The sequence below is a fragment of the Hipposideros armiger genome, unplaced genomic scaffold (genome assembly GCF_001890085.2).
Source record: "Hipposideros armiger isolate ML-2016 unplaced genomic scaffold, ASM189008v1 scaffold_26, whole genome shotgun sequence".
NCBI classification, from domain to species: domain Eukaryota; kingdom Metazoa; phylum Chordata; class Mammalia; order Chiroptera; family Hipposideridae; genus Hipposideros; species Hipposideros armiger.
Genome location: NW_017731376.1, coordinates 5,649,798 through 5,664,983, shown reverse-complemented (window position 1 = coordinate 5,664,983; position 15,186 = coordinate 5,649,798). Strand labels below are relative to the sequence as shown.

The window sequence follows — 15,186 nt, the reverse complement described above, 5'->3', positions numbered from 1 at the left end:
TACCGTTTGGGGGGAAACCAATTCTTTAGAGAAGTATATGAGCTAAACAGCCTGTGAGCGTAATTCTTCAAACTAAGTGCATGTTCTGGAACCAAGGTAACAGTCAGTCCCCCTGCCTTAATGGAGGACTGAGATTCTAGATCCAGGATTGTTGTCGCCTGGCTGTGTGAGGGATGCTTAAGGCAAGTTCCTAAAACTCGCTGAGTTTCAATTTCCCCACCTGTTAGTTCACACCCCCTTTGAAGGAGAACTGTCTGACAGCTTGGCCTTCTCAGGTAAAAGAATAAAGCCATATCTACCAGACCCCTAATTTCACATAACATTTTACATTTAGGGAAGTTCATGGACCACATTGAATTTTTCTTAATTAGATAAGCTCTAACTCCCCTTCAAACTTTGTTCCTGCAAAATACGGCTTTGGGGTTATGGTCTATGGGTGGGCTCTACCGGGAGGCTGCTGAAGGCTTCTGAGAGGTGGGGCATCTGAGCAGGAGATAACGGTGCCCAATCTCTGGATAGAGTGAGTCGTTTCAAAGATCTTGGGTCTAGGCAGCCCAGTCAAATGTCTGAAAAATCTCCTCAGGAAAAATAATCAGGCCAAAGAATTACAGTTCAAATTCTTTCTCTTGGAATTAATGCCTTTAAAGTGATCTTTAAAGCCCAGTGTAGAAAATCCCACTTCATTATCATGTTCAAGGCCACACAGCGCTAGGGACGGGTGGAACAGGCTGTGAAGGTGGAAGCTGTGCACTCAAATCCCACCTCTTCCAGCAGCTCATTGTGTGATCCCGACCCGGGAGAGGTTGCTTCACCTCTCAGTGCCCTCGCCTGTAAAACGCAGATAACAGCGCTAACCTCACAGGGCTGGTATGAGGAATAGCTAATAAAATGTGATAGTGACACGCCCAATTTAAATGCAAACGGCTGCAAAACAACAAAAAGCATATTTAAAGATTTCCACTGCTGCGAGATTAAGTGGGAGGGTGGAGGAGGAGAAAAGACAATAGGCCTTTGAGAGGAGGTCCTTTAAGTTTCTCTGTAGTGTACACTACAGTTAATCAATGAAAATCTATTATTCTATGGGCCGGATACAGTGCTAGACTCTGGGAACTATAGAATCATCTTGGCTCTCATGTAACGTGTACTCAGCCATTCCAGGAAAGACATGTAAAACCCACAGGAAAATATTCTAAAACTAAGCTCTCTTTCTCTCTCTTTCTCTTCCTATGATATTTACCAAACTCTGTCTGCATACAGGAGATAGTGCTAGGAGCTTTGGGAAATGCAAAGGCTTATAAGACACAACACTACCCTTGAGCTGAATTCTCACCTAAAAGAGAAGACATATGGAAAGGGGGAAGTAGTCCAAGGCAGTGTAAGCCCCAATGCCAAGTGAATATTCAACTTCTTTCATTTGTGTTTCTTTTCCATTTGAGTGGTTCCTTTCTCCACTCCCTCCTTCCCCTCCAAGGATCTCTTTCACACCCCTCTCCCTGATTTCTAGGTCTCTCTCAAGACCAGTGTAAGCCAACTAACATATTTGCAACACTACAAATAGCCAGGACCTAAAAAGTGCACACCCTGTCTAAAGCATTCAAATTCATTTTCATATGGTTATTTACATACAATAAATTGCTCAGATTCTAAATGTCCAGTTAAATGAGTTTTTGACAAATGTATGCACCCTTATTAACACAGAGAGTTTTCTGTATCCCCCAGGAAGTTTTCTCCAGTTCCCTTCCATCAATTATCCCTCATCCAGAGACAATTGCTTTTCTGATTTTATCACTGTAGCTTAGTTTTGCCTGTAGATCGTCATGTAAATGGAATTACACTGTATGTACTTTTTTGTGTCTAGCTTCTTTGATGCAACGTGTTTTTGAGATTCCTCCATTTAGTTGTATGTGTCAGTAGTGTGCTTCTATTTACTGCCGAGTAGTATTTCTTTGTATGAATATACTGTGGTTTCTTTATCCATTTGATTGTTGAGGGACATTTGATTTGTTACCAGGTTTTTGCCACCATGATAAAGTTGTTATAAACATTCTTGTACAAGTCTTTTTGTGGACAGATGTGGTTTTCTCCCTCAGCTTCTTTGCGCTATAATTGACATAATATTATGTAAGTTTAAGTTGTACAACGTGATAATTTGATACACATATATTTTTAAATGATTACCACAGTAAGGTTAGTTAACACCTCCATCACCTCACATAATTACCAATTCTCTTTTTGTGGTGAGAACATTTAAGATCTACTCTCTTAACAACTTTCAAGTCTATAATACAGCATCGTTAGCTATAATCATCACGCTGTGCATTAGATCCCCAGAACTTAGCCCTATCTTATAGCTAAAAGTTTGTACCCTTTGACCAACATCTCCCCTTTTCCCAGTCCCTGGTAACCACCATTCTACTCTCTGTTTCTATAAAGTTGGCTTTTAAAAATCCCATATGTAAATGACATCATACAGTGTTCATCTTTCTTTCTTTGACTTATTTCACTTAGCATAATGCCCTCAAGATTTGTTTATGTTGCCACAAATGACAGAATTCCCTTCTTTCTCATAGCCAAATAATATAGCATGGTATGTGTGTATATTATTCATTTATCCATCATCCTGTCTAAGGAATCTTTGCTCACCCCAAGATGTTCTCTATGTTCAACCTTGAAATACTTTTGGTGGTTTATGTAAAAGGGTTTGCTAGCAACATTTTTGGGGAAGACTATCATCTTTGAATCACATTGGTGCATTTGTCAAAAATCAATTGACTATATATGTGTGTATGGGTCTATTTCTGGATCTTATTGTGTTCTATTGTTCTGTTTGTCAATGCTTACATCAATACCACACTATCTTGATTATTATAAGTTAAAAGTAAGTCTTTATATTCACTAACATTCTACATACCAAATTATTCCAAAATTCAGCAATGTAAAACAATAAACACTATTGTTTCCACACTGTTTTTGAAAGTTGGACATCTGAGAGCAACTAAGCTGGTGGTTCTCTCTCAGATTCTCTCATGAGGTTGCAGCCAAGCTATTGGTTAGGGTGGCAGTCATCTGAAGACCTGAATTCTTAGCTGACTGTTGGACATGGGCTTCAGTTTCTTACTGTGTGGCCCTCTCCATAGGACTATTCATGATAGAGTGACTGGGTTTCCTCAGAACGAGAGAGAGAGAGAGAGAGAGAGAGAGAGAGAGAGAGAGAGGGAGAAAGGGAATGCCTTTTATAGCTTAATCTAAGAAGTAGCATTTCATTACTTCTGTCATATTCTCTTAGCCACACAGACAAACCCTAATACCATGTGGGAAAGGATTACACAAGAAACTAATACCAAGAAGTAGGGATAAGTGGGGGCCATCTTGTAGACTGGTTACAATCTTAAAATTACAATCTTGAAATCATGTGGTATAAGTCATCTAACTAGGTTTTTCTTTTTCGTGGTAGTTTGACTACTCTAGATCCTTTGCATTTTTATATAAATGTTAGAATAAGCTTGTTGATTTCTAAAAGTATCCTGCTGGGATTTTCACTGGGATGGCATTGAATCTATCATCATTTTTGGGGAGTGTTAACATTTTATCAATTTTGAGTCTTCCAGTATATGAACATGGTATTTTTCTCTATTTATTTAGATCTTCTTTAATTTCAGCAATATTTTTTTTCATTTTCAGTGTAGAGCAACTGCATATCTTTCATTAATTTATTTCTAAGTATTTTATGTTTTCTGATGCTATCTTAATATTTAAAAAACATCATTTCCTAATGTTTCTTGTAGATATACAGAAACAAAATTGATTTTTTAAAATATTTGCCTTATATCCTAACCCTCAGTACCCCAAAATGTGACCTTATTTAGAAATAGGGTTGTTGCACATGCAATTAGTTAAGATGAGGTCATACTGGAGTAGGATAGACCCCTAATCCAATATGACTCGTGCCCTTATAAGAAGATGGCTATTTGAGGACACAAAGACACACAGGGAGAATGCCACATGATGATGACACAAGCAGAGATTAGAGTGATTCAGCTGCACCCCAAGGAATGCCAACGATTGCCAGCAAAACACCAGAAGCTATTGTAGAAAGAGGCAGAGAAGGATTTCCCCTATAAGTTTCAAAGGGAGCACAGCCCTGCTGACAGCTCAGTTTTGGACTTCTAACCTAACAACTATGAGGCAATAAATTTCTTTCTTTTTTTTTTAAGGAGGGCACTGCTCACTGTGGCCCATGTGGGGATCAAACTAGCAACCTTGGTGTTATCAGCACCACACTCTAACCAACTGAGATAACCGGGCACTTCTTTTTTTTTTTTTAAGTCACCCAGTTTGTGGTACTTTATGACAACAGCTCGAGGATACTACTACAGTCACCTTACCTTGAGGTCCAACTGTCATATCCTCTTCAGCTCCCCAAATGACCTTCCCTTTTGGTTCTCATGAAATCTGGTTGTTAGGCTGCTCTGCTCTTTCCCTCCTGCCTTCTCTCTCAACTTGTGCTAAAAAAAAAAAATTATTCAACAAATATCAAATATGTGCTGAGGCCCTTCTATGTGAAAGGCACTGTTCTGCACTGTTCTAGGGGCTGGAGCCAATAGTAACATCTGCAGTGCCTTTTTTCACTTAGAGATCATGCAAAGTTTGGGCTGCTTTTCTTACTGTGTCTCCTAAATTGTTAATAAATTCAAGAGAATGTCTCCTATTTTCACCATATTTCTACCCTCTTTTTAAAACTCTAAAAAATCTTTGCCTCCACTTTTATTTAGTCCAGGTTTAGAACTTTCACACATAAAATGGCACTTTTAATTTCATAGCTGCATTTCATCAGATGGGAATTACAGCATGTTAGAATTATGGAAATAGGATTTATTATAACTCACATTTTTTTCTCAAACATGAGGTGCTATGATTTTATGCATGCTTTGATTAGTATTCATGGAAGCTAGGGGTGAATGCTTTGTAAAATAGGCATTATTATTTATTTCCCTTATTACCTCCCTTGCTAGGTACTAATGAAAGGTCAGGTGGTACCTTGTTCCCAGATGTAGACTATAGGATAGAAATATCACTACCTGATGACGCAGCAGTGAACACACTGGGCTTAAGGGGCAGGGTTGGGGACAGGATGTGCAGGGATAGCTTGAGATGAGTGGATTTGGGTGGTCTACTGTTCCTGCTGTTTCTCTTGCATAGTTTGAGTTCCCTCTGAAATTACAGAGAAATATTTGAGCAGAAGGATAAGATACCCAACTTGAAAAGTGAACTTACTAAAGAAATGTTGAAACATGAAATTATTGAGAAGGAATAGACTTTCTATAGACTGAAAGTTTGTGTCCCTCCAAAATGCATATGTTGAGACCTAATCCCCAATGTGATAGTATGTGGAGGTGGGGCCTTTGGGAGGTGACAAGATCATAGGGGCAGAGTCCTTATAGTGGGATTAGTGTCCTTATAATAGAGACCCCAGAGAGCTCCCTTGGCCTGTCTGCCATGTGAGGACACAGCAGAAAGATGGCCACCTGTGCACCAGGAAGTGGGTCCTACCGGACACTGAGTTGGCCAGCTCCTTGCTCTTGGACTTTCTAGTCTCCTGAGCTATGAGAAACAAAGGTGCGCTGTTTCTAAGCTGCCCAGCCTGTGGTGTTTTGTTCTAGCAGCCCAACTGACTAAGACAGAACTCTTTGGGACAGTTCTAGAACACTTTCAGAACTCTATCTTAGACCCTAGGCTAAATCACCTGGGGAGGAATCTAGAATTATGTTCAACGAAAGTGCTTATCAAAAGTTCTATCAACACATGGTTGAGTCAGTAATTTCATAATGACTATTTTCAATAGGTCAAGACAGCTCAACGTTTAAATATTTTGCAAACTACAACTTTTAATGCTTGCTTAAAAAAAGGAAGAAAGGAAGAATAGAAGTGAGGAAAGGGGGTGGGAGAGAAGAAAGAAAGGAGGGAAGAAGAGATATGTAAACTTTCTATACTTTAATGCTTAAAGAGCAGCTGCAAAGCAAACATCGTTTATCCCTGTAACTAGCTGCAGATCTCTCACCTCCATGGTTTCTGATAAACAGAAGCATTAGTGAGGCTACCTATTCTGGGACCTGTTTGGGCAACAGCAACTTTCCTTGAGACACAACAATGAATTTATTCTAGAATAAAGACAGAGTCATAATTGTAATATTTTCCAGTCACTTTGCTAAGCAGAGTTAATTACCCAGCCACCCTTCTGTCAAGGCAAAGATGCAAGGGACGAGGAGATTTAGACACAGTATTGTCCCTAAAGTGTCTGAGGCCTGAGTAAGACAAAGGCATTCACACCTGAACTTGAAAGTAAAGCCTCAGAATGCCTGGATCTGCCCCTGTGCATGGCTCTTACCTCCCTGGCCCACTGGAGTAAGTCACTCAACCCTGCTGAGGCTTTCTTTCCTCCCTAATAAAAGGAAGACTATCATTCCTGCCCATGTGGGTCACATATGCTTGACACGAAGTAGGAACCTGCTCTGTATTCATTTCCTTACCCCGTCCTTACCCTCACCTCCCCTGCTCGTCATTTCCATTTGGAGAGGAGTGGATCCCTTCCTCCGCCTCAGAGCAGATGTGGGAGTGGACCGCAGGGAATGGACCACAGATTTGGGGGTCAGACAGGAAGGTAATCCCGCTTGACCATTTATTACTTGTGTGACCTCAGGCAAAAGACTCAGTTTATCCAAGCTCAGTTTTAGCTGTAATGTGATAATAATAAAGTACCTGTCTTAGGCTTTGCAAGGCTTAAATGAAGTGATACATTTAAAATTCTTGGCACATATACTCCATAAAGAGTGGATGGCATTACGTACTTGGCACATAGTAAATGCTCAAAAATGAGGGCCATTATTATGATTTATTCATTAAAAAATGAATTCTCAAGATAAAATTATCTCCATCTATATAGGGTTACAATGTCATTTTTAAAGACACTGTGTCAACCAGTAAACACTTGATTTGTATCAGTTGGCAGGTATCCCCGGGGAATAACCAATCAGCGTTGCCACTCTGTCCTGGCATGGGAATTCCCTCATGGCTGTGAGAACGGCGGTAGGAGGTGAAGGGACAGGGTGACTGGAGCAAGCAAGGCTTCCTGTCTAGAGCAGGGGTCTGCAGTGATAGACTAAGGAGATTACTAGGCGTGCGTTGTCATTCATCCGTTCACTTATTCAATATGTATTGAGTACCCACAAGCATTTTTTGAGATTCTGGATGGAGTACAGAACAAATACGGGTTTGCCCCCATTGAGCTTATACTCTAGTTGGACAGACAGATAATAAACAAGAAGGGAACCCAATAAATCTGTAACTACCAATTGTGATGTGCTACGATAAAAAAGAATGGGGTGTTCTGGGAGAATAATAGGAGTGGGCAAATTTAGTTCAGGGGCAAGGAAGACCTCTCCAAGGATGTGTCCTCTGAGCCTGAAGGAAGAGAATGGGGCGGCCAGGGGGCAACTGGCCCAGCCACTTCCTGTCCTTCAGCTGGAATGTTGCCCCCACCTTGACCTTTCCTCAGCCTTCACTAGGCATTGGGTTTGGTGCTAGGAACACAATAGAGGAAACCATAATTGCTTCTCTGGGTGGCGGGGTGGGCAGACAGGTCTGTAGGTATTGACAATAGAGTGTGGAGTGTGACCATAAAGAAGTGGCAGCAGAGGGACCGCTATGATGCTGGGTGTCCTCCCTTGGACAGATTTTTACTTTCATTGTTAAGTTTTGCAGTGTGTAAGGACAGGTGTGGCTGTGTGGTTGGGGCCTTTGGAGAGGTGCTGGTAATGGAGGGGAGTAAAGAGGAGGGGGGTTGATGCATGTCCCCCTGTTACGCCTTCTCATAGTAAGAAGGCTGAGCCTCTGCTTCAGGAAGCTCGGTGAGAATCTGCTCTTGAATCTCATAGACATCTTTACCTTCGACGGGGAGAAAGTTTCAAGAACAAACTCAATCCAGCATTCTCACAAAGTTTGGGGTGAGAGTGGAGACCGCATTCACCCTGCCTAGGCAGCAGGCATTTTAGCACTTATAATTTCATATTTGGAAAATGAGAAGCAATTCTAATCATGGTATAATAGACACCCATCTATTCTTTAAACAAATATATATTGAGCAGCTACAATGTGCCTGGCACATCTTCACATCTGAACATATAACAGTTAATAAATCAGATAACAATATTTGCTACCAAAAGAAAGTTGGTCATATCCTTCTTGGATGTGACAAGAAAGCATTTGGAGGGACTGAGTTAACAAGGCCCATGAGCAACGCTGAGTGCCCTATTGTGTGCTGCAGGTGCTATGGGGTGCGATGCTGAGCAAGACAGATGTGGTTGCTGCACATCTTGAAACTTAGAGCCAATGTCAGGATTTCTCTAAACATCCCCCTCTGGACTCTGAATCACCTGGTGTGATTATTAATGTGGGTTCCCAGCATCACCCTCAAACTGCTCTAGAATCTCCGGAGGGAAAGACCCAGGAATCTGCATTTTAAATGAGCCCCCAGATGATTCTTCTGCTCGCTGCAATTTTAGAAATGCTGGTGTGGAGCTCTTTAGGAAATTAACTTCTACTATGTGTGCAAATGTGAACGTTTTCTGTTTTAGTCACCAAAGCGAAACATTGATCTTAATTCTATTGATGCTTTAGGGTAAAGGTTGATTTTGCAGTGACCATGATATAGATGCAACAAGGAGGACTTGATATTTTTATATTTATCAAAAGGGAGACTGATCCACTTGAAACCCTCCATATACCTGAGTAAACAGAAATTCAGATGCTAAAAAACTTACCCAAGGTCACACATCTGTGGCAAAAAACTAACAGCCCTGACCCTGTGCTGGACCCTTTCTACAGCCCACCCCCCTCCCCTCACCCCCCAACCAACCCTGCAAAAGGCACTTGGGGGGAGCATTTGGGCTTCACTATTGAAAGACTGGAAGAGCTGGGCCTAGGGATTTTGCTCCTCCATTTGTGAGCCAATTCTCTCAGCTCTTAGATACAGACATTTGTATTTCCCCTGTTAGGTGGGACACAGTCCCTATTTCCAGGAATGCCCAGCACAAGTTCCAAGAGGTGACAAGGCAGGAAAGCACAGATTACCCTCAGGCCAGGGCTCCTCCCCAGCTGTCTCCTAGGCTGGGCTGACCCTGTTAAGGGTGCTGGATCCTTTGAAGCCAAACTGGTTTTTAAAAAATGGACTTCCTGAAGTGAGGAATAATTATTTTCATATGTGAACCTGGAAAAACGTAGGTACTGACAACAATGAACAAATGCAGGTTGAAAAACAAAATTTTCTGGCTGCCACAAAAATTCTTTCAGGATCCTCTCATATTTTCCATGCATTACCACAGCAAAAGAGTTTACAGCAAGGCGAGTTAACCAAGGCAGAAGAAATAACACTTAAAAATGTGCTAAAATACAGCACGAATCCCAAATTTGTTAACCTGTAATAACTCTAAGAGTGTTATGCTTCCCTTTTAGGTTCCTGGGAACTGTATTATGCTCTTGGAAATTAAATGGGTGCATGTGTGTGTACATGCATGTTTTACTGAGCTCAGAGATAAATATTCAATGACAGTGCCTGCACAAGTGATATGGATATCTATGATTATAAGAGTAATTTAGAATTAAAGGACAATTTAAGCCAAATGATTCTCTCAAATCTGATTTGCCTCAACTGGCTTCCTACATTGATCAAATTAACCCAATCACTGTCAGTTCTCTTTTGTATTCTGTGATGTATGGGAAGAGCCAAAAGTTATCCTATCTACATATATCCTCACAGGATGTTAACTTTTTTCCAGATGGAAAAGTTATTCATTGCTTTACGTTAGTTACTCTCATCAGATTTGGTCCTTTGGGTTCTGTCCTACTCACCCTATTGGGTATCTATATTTGTAGACAACAGGAAATAAGCTTATTTTTCTATAGTTTCCCCTGTAATGAAGAACTCTAACTAAAACTCTTCTAATAACTCTATAAGACACCATTTATGTGTATACAGTCTCTAATTCTTAAGTCACTCCTTACTTTGCATAGAACACACACACACTCAGAGAGAGAGAGAGAGAGAGAGAGAGAGAGAGAGAGAGAGAGAGAGAGAGAGAGAAAGAGAGAGAGAGAGTTCAAGATACTTCAGAGAGTCTGTGGTCAATTGCCTTAAGTTTTGTTTTCCAAGATTAAGTCACAGAGATTTTCAGGCAACCTAACATAAGTATTGTGTTATGACAGTTGCAAATAGAAATGCCCAATGAGTGAGTCAGGTGACAAAAAGGAGTGGGCTGGCCCAGGGTGAGAAAGGAGTGACTCGTGGGGGATAGGGAACCTAAAGGAAACACTGCCTAATCGAACTTTCTGTGATGATGAAAATGGTCTATACCTGTCTAATATGGCAGACACCAGCTACATGTAGCTATTCACCACTTGAAATGTGGCTACTCTAACTGAGAAACTAAAGGTTTTATTTGATTTTAATTTAAAGGGCCAAATGTGTTGGTGGCTCTCCCATGGGACAGCCCAGGAGGGAGAACCTGCTCGCTTGTCACTCCAGCCAATTGTTGCCATGCAGGGGTGCAGGCTCAGAGGTGCCAGGCCTCCTGATTTTCCTAGAGAAACTGGAAATCCCAATTTTTATGGGAACGTCTTAACATTTAAAAGACCAGTCAAAGCAAACACAGGTATGGTTCGGTTTGGGCCAATAGGCATCAGTCTGCTGATCCGAATTTCTCACCCTGTTCTCTGCTGTATACAGCTTTCCCCTGGATCCAAAAGGTGAGTGTTCTTATGAAACCTTTTGTAAGCTGAAATAGCATAAAGTGAAGAAGAAATTACCATTGATTTACATAATCTATGTGAAAAAAATTTTGAGCATTTTCTAGACCCCCCCTCCAAAATAACCTACCAAATCATACCAAATAACATATAAAGTGTAAAATAACCCTAATATACGGTAAAAGTAGGAGTTATGTGATAAATACACACCCCGCTTTGTACACCCATCAATCCACTCAAGCCACAGACTTTCCATTTTATCCATTACTGGAGAGACCACTTTGCTACTAACAGATCCTATAGTAACTTGGGTAGCTTTCAAGTTTCTTTCTCTCTGAGTGTAAATAGTATGAATGGTGGACCCAGGCAAGTTCAACACAGGCACAGTGTCTTTATTTTGTTTATCATGATCAAAATGCTTAGTTACGTCCGGTTTTATGCTAAGCCTAACACCTTATAAGCTCTCTTAGGCTTTTCTGATACTTTAGGACACGCCTTGCTACGGGATGCACAAAATAAACGGAGAAGCAGCACAGGGGCTCACACACACGGTTCAGTGCTATGGGGCTTGAGGCCGAGATGCCGAGTGTGGTTCCCGGGAAGGAGCCTGGTGGGGCCACTCTCACTGCTGCCAGTACTGCTGCCTCTAGAGGGGCTACTGCCAAACAAGTGCTGAACGCTATTTTCCCTTTGTGCCTTTTTTGGTAAAAGTGAAAATTCTCTTCAGATTTTGTTGTTGTTGTTCGGTTGGCAAAAACAGGGGCTAATGTAGGTATTTCGTAACAGCGAAGTGGCATACTGTGAGCTTTCAGAAAGTGGGGCATGTACCTGTTCCTTCACTCTTACCAGGAGAACATTTTCATGATTTACATTCATCAGCCTCTTGCAACTTGGGGCTTGTCCTCCAAGCCCATGAATTTGGAACAAGTCCCGCTTCACATCTCCTTAGACGCTGACCTCTCTCTTGAGAATCCTTCTTTGACTTCACCTCAGAAATGCACTCCCACTGACAAGAACAGTAGAGCCACTTGGGCAGGCCAAATGGCTCAGTGGTTAAGATCATGAGCTCTGAGAGACAGGGTTGCCAGTTCGATTCCCACATGGGCCAGTGAGCTGCATCAGAGCTGAGGGGCCAACAGGAGGCAGGGTGGCTCAGCTGGTGAGAGCATGTGCTCCTAACAACAAGGTTGCCACCCACCCACAACGAAGATTGAACATGGCACCTTGAGCTTAGCTGCCACGAGCTGCTGATGGGCGGCCGGATGGTGACTGGACTTGCAGCTGAGCTAGCTGCGCCCTCCACAACTAAAATTGAAGCACAACTTGACTGCTCCCCTTCCCCAATTCCCCAACACTGTTCCCCTTTCCCAATAAGATCTTTAAAAAAACAGAAAGAGTAGAGCCACTTACTCCTATTACAACGAATCCCTCTTAATACTCCCTATAGAATCATCTGTATAAAGCTCCCCTCACATTGTTAGAACGTTAAAAATTGTCATTGGGCTTGTAGTTTACATTCTCAGAAAATGCTGCGGTTGGTTCTATTCTGTAGACCAGAGTTTTTCAAACTTTTTTTTGGAACGGAATACATAGTAAAGAAGTATAGTTTACAGGGCAACTTAGTCTACATATTCTGTATACACACAGACGTTTGGTAAAGTGTCACAGAACACTGTAAGTCCTTACTCTGTGTCATGTATTCTCATGTTTTCTATTCTCCTCCACCTTTTTATTTTTCTATTTCTTTCAACACTGATATCAGAGACCATGGAGGAGTCCCAGTCCTGAGTTTGAAACCATTGCTATAGCAACTCCAGCTCATGTCTATAACTCAGAAATATTTATCGACTGATCTAAACGCTTTCACTCATTCCCTCTGAGTCCTCAGCCTTCCCCTGTCTACCCAGTAGGCACACACTATTAGTAGGAGTAAACCAGAGACCAGCACAAGTGGAATTATGCTCTAATACTCTAGAGTCTTTGTAGTCTCCACTTAAAGAACCTCATTAAACTCAGATTGTTCTTCATGGGAAGTGATTTATATTTTAAAAAAAATAAAAAAGAAGATCAAAAGACTATTTTCCCTGCGCAGTATATGACTTCCTGCAATTCATCAAAATTCTTTTCATAGGTAAAGGTCACCTTTCATTTATGTATGGCATCTGTGTGTGTTTTGTTGAAAAGGGTGTGGCTCCCAGAACATAAATTAGGCCTCACATGTTGAAAAAACTCATGAAAAGTTACCAGAGGTAGGTGATGGGAGTAAAGTGATAAAAAGAGACACAAATGCTATCAGAATTCCCAGGAGGATGACCACAGCCCACCTGACTTGGCCTAAAACGGGGAAAGAGGCTACTAAAAGGCCTGAGCAGGAGTATAGAACTGTGTATTTGCTATAAGTTGTAATACTTTTTATAAAGTACTTTTGGGGGAAAAGCACTTGGGTTTAATGTAAACAGAGACAAAATTGGTGTTAGTCCCAGGAACATTGAACTGACTCATCAGACACATTTTAAAGCAAGAAACCCATGCCTTTTTTCTTTTTTTTCAAATGTAGTGGTCAGCAGCTTGGATACAGGACCTGATTGGATTTGAATCTTGACCCTCCTGCTTACCGGAGGTGTGACTTTATGCAAGTGACTCACTATCTCCTCAACTACAAAATATGAAGACTCCTAGCACCATCCTCATAAGGTTGTCTGTGGGGTTGAATTAATTAATATTTGGAGAGCACCGAGCACAAATGCCTTATAGGTGGTAAGTACAATATCAGTACTTGTTAAATACATGGTCTAAGAGAAGATTAACACATACCAAGTCTCTGTCCTCTAACTTCACGGCAGGGGAAACAGAAATGAATTTAAAAAGATAAGATTGAAGAAGTGCTGTAACGTGCTGTCTTGTTTGCTCATCTCTGCACAGATGTGACACCCAAGGTGACAAAGCTTAAATGCCATTCTCTATGAAAAATAACGAGCCATTTAGAAGGAAGAGGAGGAGGAGGAGGAGGAGGAGAAAGGAACAATATCTTCGTCTTTAAGCCAAGGTGGAAAAGTGAACAGTGTGAAAAACATATAGCAGAGCCATTCATGAGACCACCCAGTGTCATCCGAGGAAGAAAGAGCTGAGTAAGCTAAAAACCAAACCCTGGGGAATAGCAACATAGCAAACACACTTTGGGGAGGACAATTAACAGCCACATGAGCAAAATTGGTTTAAGAAAAAAATTCTCTGGGGAAAGCTTATAGAAATGAATGATTATTTGTGCAAAAGTCAACTGAAAGAGGTGAAACTAAAAACCACGAGAGGGGGCCCTCTAAGTGTAATCCCAGTTAATGGTCTAGGGAGCAGTGAAATACGTCTCATTGTGAGGTGTGCTCTTTTAAAAAACAAAAATAGAAATGAAAGCGGAATCTTATTATTGAAAAACACCCTGCAATGCTTTGTTCTTGGTTTCCTAGAAATTGAATATGGAAGCATTATGTGGGTTTATATGTATACGTATGTGTGTGTGCATTTACCCACACAATTCTTCCATATTTGAATATATCTATCTATCTATCTATATATATATATATAGAGAGAGAGAGAGAGAGAGAGAGAGAGAGAGTTTTAAGAAAATGTCTCCCTTTTTACATTTCTTTATGAAGTGACATTAAGAGGTGAAAAGCAACTGGCTATAGGCATTAAACTAAACAATAATCCACACCGTAAAAAACATAGAAATTATGTACAAATTTAGGCATGGGACATATTCCCCTTAAGGTTTAAACGATTGCAAAAATGGCCTGACACTGCAATGGAGGCCTCTAAGCTTGGGCAGTGAACATCATGGGTCATAGGGAGCCACTTCGATGTCAACAGCAGCTTTGTGTAAAAGGGACAGGGAGAACGCAGCCTCTGACCACATGGGAGCCCCTTAATTTCTCAGGCTGCATTCTGCCATTGTCCCACATGGGCATCTCCCACTGACCATGGCAAGCAGTGTGATGCTGGGATTGATGGCCACAGGTGGCCTCCCACCTGTAAGGCCTGCTCTGTACTCAGCATCAGTTATGGAAAGAAAGGAAATTTAACTTTAGGCCCTCTACTGGCTTTGCTTTTTATCTCTCTTCCTCTCCTATCTTTCCTTCTGAATCCCAGATCTATTCCTTCCCTTCCTTCCTCCCTCCCTCCCTCCCTCCCTCACTCCCTTCCTTCCTTCCTTCCTTTCTCTTTTCTGTGAACATTTCTTTTCATTTTTGCAGTCTCTCTCTCTCTTTTTTTTTAAGATTTTATTGGGGAATTGGGAGAGGGGAACGGTGTTGGGGAATTGGGGGAGGGAAACAGACAAGTTGCTGTCCTTTTGTTCTTCAGTCTAGTTATGGAGGACGTCGCTTCACTGGCCCA

General features: G+C 41.4%; 1 long non-coding RNA gene across 1 annotated transcript in view; it reads left to right on the top strand.

Moving 5' to 3' along the window:
• Positions 1–15,186, top strand: part of LOC109379430 (uncharacterized) — a 37,918-nt gene that overhangs the window by 7,291 nt on the left and 15,441 nt on the right. Inside the window, exons 3-4 of the long non-coding RNA XR_002123205.1 lie at positions 13,355–13,554; positions 13,720–13,925. This is a non-coding gene — a long non-coding RNA (uncharacterized LOC109379430). The remainder of the gene's footprint in view (positions 1–13,354; positions 13,555–13,719; positions 13,926–15,186) is intronic.